At 35.8% G+C, this 8,454-nt stretch overlaps 1 long non-coding RNA gene across 1 annotated transcript in view; it reads left to right on the top strand.

Annotated features, from left to right (window-relative positions):
• Nucleotides 1-1,801: 1,801 nt before the first annotated feature.
• Nucleotides 1,802-8,454, top strand: part of LOC125083872 (uncharacterized) — a 64,474-nt gene continuing 57,821 nt past the window's right edge. The window contains exon 1 of the long non-coding RNA XR_007122395.1: nucleotides 1,802-1,917. This is a non-coding gene — a long non-coding RNA (uncharacterized LOC125083872). The remainder of the gene's footprint in view (nucleotides 1,918-8,454) is intronic.

Below are 8,454 nucleotides of genomic sequence, written 5' to 3'. Positions count from 1 at the left end.
TATGTGTTAAAAAAGACTAAAACATATACATGTTTCAGAATATTAATTGAAATTATCTCTGGGTAAAGGTTTATTGGGCAACTGTCACCATTGATCTTTATTTTCTAAATGTTTTCATGACATTTTAAATTAGGAAATATCCCCCAAAATCATACTTTGAACCAAAAAATGTCATTCTACAGATAAATGATGTGTTATTGATTATGGTAGAATCCTGAAAAGTTGACATCACTTTATAAATGATGTGCTTAGAGATTTCCTTACTTGCTTTTATGTTAGATGGTGGAACACGATAGGCCAAACAAAAGCACTGTGTACTTGCCTGTCAGAGAGATAACTTGGGAGGATGTCTTATAACCCCAGAATAACTGAGGAGAATGTCCTACAAGATGTGTGCTGTGACAAAGTGAGAACCACCTATCAACATACGCAGAATATAGTACATCCTCACTTTTGACAATGTTTACCTCTAAATTTAGATAATACTAATTGGTTGGATCCTTGGAATTTGATTTATGAGAAGATCTGTCTTAGGAACACAGGGCTTGACTTAATGTTTTGAGCACAGGTCATATACTTTAGTATATTTATTAGAAATCTTTATTATAAAGTATTGGGCATAAGCTAAGAGAGAAATAAAATAGCAATTTATTTCTCGCTTTTCATTTGAATTTGTACTTATGTCATTTACTTCCATTGGGAATTCTACAGAGAGGGACGAGTATGGTTTGTGATAGAATTAACTTATATTCAAGTCCCCTAGCAAAATACCATAGAAACCTCACCCATATTTCTGATGCAGATTTGGAAACCTAAATCCACCAATTTAAAAAACAAAAAACAAAACACTGAGAAATGATTTTAAATTTTTGCCTCTCTACCCTTTCCAGTGGAATATTATTTATTATATTACATGTGCCCAGAACACTTTCTGGAATTTAGTGATGATTCCATAAGTATTTGTCAAATTGCATAGAATAATGAAAACTGGATCCATTAGATTAGGTAATAGGAGATCATTAGTGACGAATACTAGAATCCTTTGTTATGAGAGCAGAAATACTGGGTTGCTCTGAGGTAATGAGTATATAGGAAATGAAGAATCACTCAGATTTTTATAAGGTTTTACTAGGTATTTCCAGGATGTTTCCATAAGCTTGGACTGTTTCTGAGTCATTTAAACTCTCTTGATTATTCTACTAACTTACTACCCCTATGTTAAATTGTAAGACTTCAGAGACACTGCCCTAGCAAGTGTCTCTTGGAATTTCCCAGAGGGAAACATTTATTCTTACTTCTAACACATCCTAGATTGCTGTACTACCTCATTCCTTTCTCCAGTGTTCATTCCTCTTACAGCCTGCAGGGAAATGGCTTTTTATTATGGTATTCAGTGTCTTTGAAAGGAGGTCCTACAGTAGAAGGTTTAGTGACTAGTGACACAGATCTTTAATTGTATCATATACCTCTCTTCTTCCCAGGTCACATAAGTGTTCCTTGGGGACTGAGCTGAAATGGCTTCAAATATAGCCTCATATCTGACCTAGAATCCCCTTGTCTCTGGAATCTCCAAGGCTGAGCTGCTAGGACTAGTCCACCACACAAGGTTACTTCCCAATTTAGCCAGGGGTGTCCTTAGAGGTCCAGGTGTCTTTCCTATATAATCTGGCTTCTTTGGGGAGACATAACATATCTGATACATATACCACTCATCCTGTTTATAGTATTACAGGTTTTTTCCCATTGGACTCCTGGGCATTAAACAAAATCCTTTTATTGTTTTGTTTTCTGTTTTTTTATTAGGTGTCCTTAAGCATTCCATACCAGTTTCAGAATCACTGTCTGCCTGGAGCAGAGAGGACCACTGTGGACTTGTCACTTCTTCGTCAATCAGTGTGTGTCTCAACTTTGGCTCAGGTAAGACATTTTCTTAGATGTTTATTTCTTTACCTAAAATTTATTTGCTTATAACTTACCTCATCTGCAAGGAATTTGAGCTAGCTTATAACAAAGTCATAATTAACAAATTAGTAAAATACATAACATCAGAACCAAGTAAAGAGATTTCCAAAAAGGTCAACACAGGTAATGGGATTGATGCTTATCTCTAAGGTTTCAGAAAGCCAGAATGAAATGGAAAACTTATGTACGATGCATAACTCATGTTATTAGAAAGTAGAAACCTTAGCTCTTTAGGGGAAACAAATATATAAATAATTTTAAACTTTAAATAGATGAATTAAGTGACAGAAAATGTCCTTAATAAAATATTAACACAAATATAATTAATTGAAATGCTTAAGAAACTTGAGTATATTGGAACTATCCCCCCTCCCTCCTCCCCAGAATCATTTAGCTTGATAGTGAGGATACAAAACACGATATTGTCAAAATCAGCCTATAGAGATTTTACATCTCCTCATCATGATGAATTGTCTTATTAGATTCAGTAAATATTTCTTGTTATGCCTATTATTAGTCTAACACCCTTTTCTATGCTATGAAGCACTGCAAGCAGCTTACGTTGGGGGTTTATCATGTATGAAACTTCCCATTTTATTTAATATTTTCTCAGTAATAGAAAAGAAGGTGTGTGTGTGTGTGTGTGTGTGTGTGTGTTTATTGACTAGGGATGAGTGGTATAGGTGGTAAAAAAGAGCAAGACTTAATTGTTTGTATTATAGTTGTAATTGTTTGTATTGTAATTGTATCATGTAAGGCCATGATTTTGGCCTTACCCCAGGATAAATGGTAGTGCCAGCTATTGAAATTGACAAATGGCTGGAAAAAATAATGAAATCCCCTTTCAGGCATGTTAGGTTAGAAATGCCTACCAGACCTTCATATCTTAACCTTTGTAACAGGTGATGGTGTGTTGTACGAAATCACTTCAAAAGCTTTTCTTTTTTGACTATTCCCCCTTTTCCTTTAATTATTATCAGCATTTTGGTCTTCTCATCACCATTGGTGCTTTTCTCTTATGATTGCCTGTTTTCCCAGGTTATCATGACCACATAGAACTTGAATAACTGTCTCGATGCTGATGCTCCACATATCTTCTCAGCATGGATCTTTTTCCTGAACTTTACAGACTCATTGATTCAATGGAACCTCACACTAAAAATGTCTCAAACTCTACTTACCAACTTTCCCCAAATCCTTGTTCTTTTCTCAGTGAGTAGTATTAAATATCACTTGAGAGTTAACTGTGTATCTATTGGATACTCTGATAAGCATTTTATATCCATTAATTCATTTAGTCCTTACAACAACTTACTAGGGTAGGTGTCATCCCACTTTGCATATGAAGAAATGGAAGCACTTAGCCACTTAGGTAAGTGGCAGATTGGGGGTCTAAACTCAGGTAAGTAATCCTTTCCAGATTCTAGGCTCTTAACCTTTAAGTTATACAGCACCTTTGCTATCACCATCTGTTCAGTCAATTAGGTCAAAAATCTGGGAATCATTTTAGCCTTCTTTCTCTTCATATATGTGCATTATGTTACCAAATCCTCTTAGCAGATCATGGGTCCATTTCCTTTGTTCTATCCCCACTGCTAATGTGTAACTTTAAATCTTCATTATTTCTAATCCGGACTATTTCCATATCTTACTTTGTGTTCAATCTTTTATCTCCTTTATAGGGCTGCAAGCAAAATTTTTATAAAATGAAAATTTGATCATGTTTTTTTTTTCCCAACTTACACCCATCCATTAATTTCTCCCTGATAGGCATATAGCCTAGTGGTTTAAGAATTTGGGCCAACTGATATGGGACTGAATCCTATTTTGCTACTTATTTGATTTATGTGCAAGCTTATTTAGAGTCTCTACCCTTAATAGCCACATCTTAAAATGAGGATAAATAGTAGTACTCATGTTGTAGAGGTCTATCGAACATTAAGTGACAGTATGCAGTACATAGCAAAAACATAGTATATGTTGCAGGTGATTTATTATTGTTGTTTTTATTTTAGTGTAAAGGCAAAATTCAATCTGAGCCTGGCATATAAAGCCCCACGGCACCTATCTACTCCTTTGGTCTTGCACCGCACTATTGCATTCTACTGTACATCTACCGGGCTCAATGAAATACTGTATGTCTCACACATCTACGTTTTTGCACGCTTCCTGCCTAGAACCTTGTTTCCTAGCTTGGAAACCTGGCAAAATGTTTCTCATATTTTAAAACTTGATTTAAGAAACATGTATCACCAAGTCCCTCCTGTTTCCTCCTTCCCACTCTGTTCAGGATTGAGTATTTTCTCTCTGATGTTCTTTCTATTCAGCACAAATTTCTCTCATAGTACCAAAGGTATTTAAATGCAGTATTTGTTTACATATCATCATTCTTCTTTCAGACACTAAATTGTTCAACATCAAAGAGTTTTATTGACCTTTTTATTCCCAGGACAGAGCACAATGGCTAGGTTATAACAGACACCAAAGATCTGAGAAACACGTGGAGAATAGCCATGTTACTCCAGATGAGGCCGGGATCACCAGCTAACCCATCAGCTCATCAAAGACACAGGAGCAAGTCTGTTCTAGAGCACTGTCTGGTTGAACTGCAGACTTATGAGAAATAATTTGGGGTGTTGGTTTCATGACAATAACTAACTGAAACAGATAATAAATACAAGCACCTGGAAAAGAAAGTAACTTCATTTCAATGCTAGATTTTCCATGAAAACAATATCAAAACAGACCTCGGAAGGAATAGTTTGTCTTCGTCTATAGGAGAATAAAAACAGTTCATGAAGGGAGTAAAAACTCACAACATTAGGAGCTTTTCATTTCAATTATAAAAAGTTCAAAATCCAGCTCATCACTGGCTCCTCCTCCGTTTTCTTAGCAGACTACTGATGAGAGTCATCAGGGACTCAGAGGCATCCAGTTATTTTGTAATAGTGGAGAGCAACCGTGTGTGATGAGTGTCTGGGGCACAATGGAAGTCAGTATAGCTACATGTACAATGTCAGGATTTTTCACAACGCTTCCCAATTAACTTCCAGAGAGCCTGACTACAATATCACCAGCTGCTCACTCAATCAATTTCTACACATTTTCCTGAGCTAAATGGGGCTTGCATGACTGAATTTGCATAGGAGTTTTCTCCAGTTGCAATGTCATAACTAGTGGGTGAAGTATTTGGAAATCAGTTTTTTTCTGCTTTGTGGGGCATTCTCTTTGATTTTATATCTTCCCTGTCTCTTTCTCGAGCATTGCTTTGCATCTGTAAGATTTGTTATTTTGGAATGAGTCAAAAACCAGTGATGAGAGGAATAAGGTGAACTCCTCTCTTTTCATAATTTATTCATTTATTAATTCATATTTTTGCCAGATACAGACTGATTGTCTATTATGCATAAGATACTGTGCAAGGTGCTAGGGATACAAAAAAAAAAAAAAAAAGAAAGTTTTTAATGCCACAGACCTACTATTTTAGGGAAGAGTCTGGAAATATATAAGTAAAACGCAGATAATGTTAGGGAGGCTCCAATTTAGGGAGGATAGTCAGAGAAATCTTCTGTAAGAAGGTTCCATTTAAGCTGTGGCCTGAAGGACAAGAAAAAGTCAGCAATGGGAAGACTTTGGGGAAGAGAATTTAAGGCAGGTAGAAACAGTGACAAATCTCTTTTATGGAGAAGAGTTCATTGGGTACAGAGCCAACAGACAGCCAGGTCAGTGTGACTGCAGTGGAATATAGAAATGATAAGAGGTAAGGGAGGAAAGCTAGGTAGAGAGTAATTCATGCAGTTCTGAAGACTATGCCAGTAATTTGCATTTTATATGACCTGGGCATTCCAATGACTGCTTTTGCATTTCCTTACTTTCCTAACACGATAGATCAGACAAATGCAAGAGAAGGACAAAAGAACCAGCAACTGCAGTGATACAGGTGAAACCTGTAGTCCTTGGACAAAAGACATGATAGTGAAGATGAAAGGGAACGGACAGATTATGTGTGCTATGTTTTGGAGGTGGGACTAGCTGATCTAACTGAATGTATGTTTTGGAGGGTTTCTTTGTGGACACATTATGAGTATAAGCCTTAGTTTTGGCTGTAGTACTCTACCAGCCTCAAACATAAGTGATGATTCCATATAGTGAAGGACATTACATCTTACCAAGATCAACAATTTAGGTTGCCTAATCTTTGTATGTGTTAAACTATTGCCAGATAGGTAGTGTTAAAAAGTTTTAGATCGGGCCCAGGAGAAATATCTGTTTACACATACGGCAAGGGCAAAGATGTAGAAACTGAAACAGTTCTATAGACAAGAAATGATTGAAAATTTCCTTAAATTTTCACATTTGATGCCTGTTGTAGCTAAGATGAGCCAATGCACAGGAAAAATAGAATTAAACCTAAGTTAAACTTTATAGATACATTTTTGGGGAATACATCTGCTCTGTTCATTAACATGATATAAACCAATATGAACTCTCAGTTCATACTAAGCAACATGCTAAGTGACTTATTGACTGGTTCATATTAAGTAGCAAAGTAGTTGACCCTTGAATGCATGTTGGGTGTGTTGGGGGTCCTGACACTCCCACATAGTTGAATATTTACATATAACTTTTGACTCCCTAAAAACGTAACTATTAATAGCCTACTGTTGACCAGAAGCTTATAGATAACATACACTGAAGATTAACACATATTTTGTATATTATATGTATTATATGCTGTATTCTTACAATAAAGTAAGCTGAAAAAATGCTATTAAGAAAACCATAAGAAAAATACATTTATCGTACTGTACCATATTTGTTGAAAAAAATTTATTGAGGACCTGCATAGTCAACCCCATAGTGTTTGAGGGCTAACTGTAATCAGAAATCAAACAAATCCCAGGATAATAGAAAATTATTTACTAAAAGTAGAAAAAAGAATAACACTCCAACTGCTAGTATTCAACAATTTTCAAGTTGAGATACAATGCATAAATGGAACTAAATTCTCATGCTCTGCAACTCAATAGGCTACAATACAATTATTGAAAAGCTTTATTTATGGAAGATTTGAAAAATGATGAGATTTTCTTGGGTTTAAAAATATCATAGGAAAGGGGCACCTGGGTGTCTCAGTAGTTAAGCGTTCTGCCTTTGGCTCGGGTCATGATCCCAGGGTCCTGGGATAGAGCCCAGCATCAGACTCCCTGCTCAGTGGGGAGCCTGCTTCTCCCCGCTGTTTGTGTCCCTCTCTCGCTGTCAAATAAATAAACAAAATCTTTTAAAAAATCATAGAAAAAAAGATGATGAATACAAAGAACACAGTGACTTATATAATTGTGGTAAGAGAATAATAGTTTCCCACAGCTGTCCATGTCCTAATCCCTGAAACCTGTGAATGTTCCCTTACAAAAAGGATTTTGCAGATGTGATTAACTTAAGGACCTTGCAATAGGGAGATCATCCTGAATTACCTAGTTGGGTCCAATGAAATCATGAGTCCTTATGAGAGGGAACAGGAGGGTGAGAGATAAAGAATTAGATGTGGTGACAGGACAAGATTTCAAAGCAAGAGGAAGATTTGGTACCATTTGATACCATCATGATAAGATGAAGGAAGGGGTCATGAGCCCCATGAGGATTGCAGGGGGATTCCAGATGCTGAAAAAGCAAGGACACAGACTCCCCCTTTTAGGCTTTAAGAAAAAGCAGCTTGGCATCCACTATTGAACTTCTGACCCCCAGAATGGTAAGAAAATAAGAATTGTATTGTTTTTAAGCCACTGAGTTTGTAGTAATTTGCTACAATTTGTAGTAATAAGAAACTAATACAGTAATGAGAAAAGGAGGAAATGGGAAAAAAACACTATTATACAAGGACAGCCATTTATTTAAAATTAAAATTAGGATTGAAATATTTAAAGCAGTTTGTGAAATAAAAAATGAAACTATTGAAAAGGATTGTGGATTCCATGCAATATGGTATCTCTACTATAAATAGAAAATATTCAAGGAAAACTTACAATGTCAAATGAAGAAAACAGCAATGCACACTTAATGCAAAGCATTTAACTAAAATGTGGCAGTTCACATGTAAATGTTACACAAGGATTACTATTTAACAGGAGATTATTTAAAGACTGCTTTTAGCAATGTATCCACAAAGCTTTCATGTTCTATAACTAGACCATTTACAGTCTCAGGTCCGAAGGACTTCAGTCCATGGTCAATAATAACTGTTAACTGGAAAGTTCCACATGGTGACGTCATAAAGGAAGACTGGATAATACAGATATAATTCATGAATATATAGTGTGTGTAATTTATCTGCGTGTGTGTGTATGTATATGTATAATCTTTAGTGTCTCTTAAATGTATGTTAAAGAGGAATTTTCTCAATATGAGAAGATATAGTAAAAACCAATCACCAAGTTGTTTAATGTTTAACATGCAAGAAACCTCCTGCACGTTGCTTCATTTTGCTTTTAGAAT

The sequence above is a fragment of the Lutra lutra genome, chromosome 13 (genome assembly GCF_902655055.1).
Source record: "Lutra lutra chromosome 13, mLutLut1.2, whole genome shotgun sequence".
In the NCBI taxonomy this organism is placed as follows: domain Eukaryota; kingdom Metazoa; phylum Chordata; class Mammalia; order Carnivora; family Mustelidae; genus Lutra; species Lutra lutra.
The sequence above is the reverse complement of the archived record's forward strand: the minus strand, read 5'-3'. Positions and strand labels throughout refer to the sequence as shown.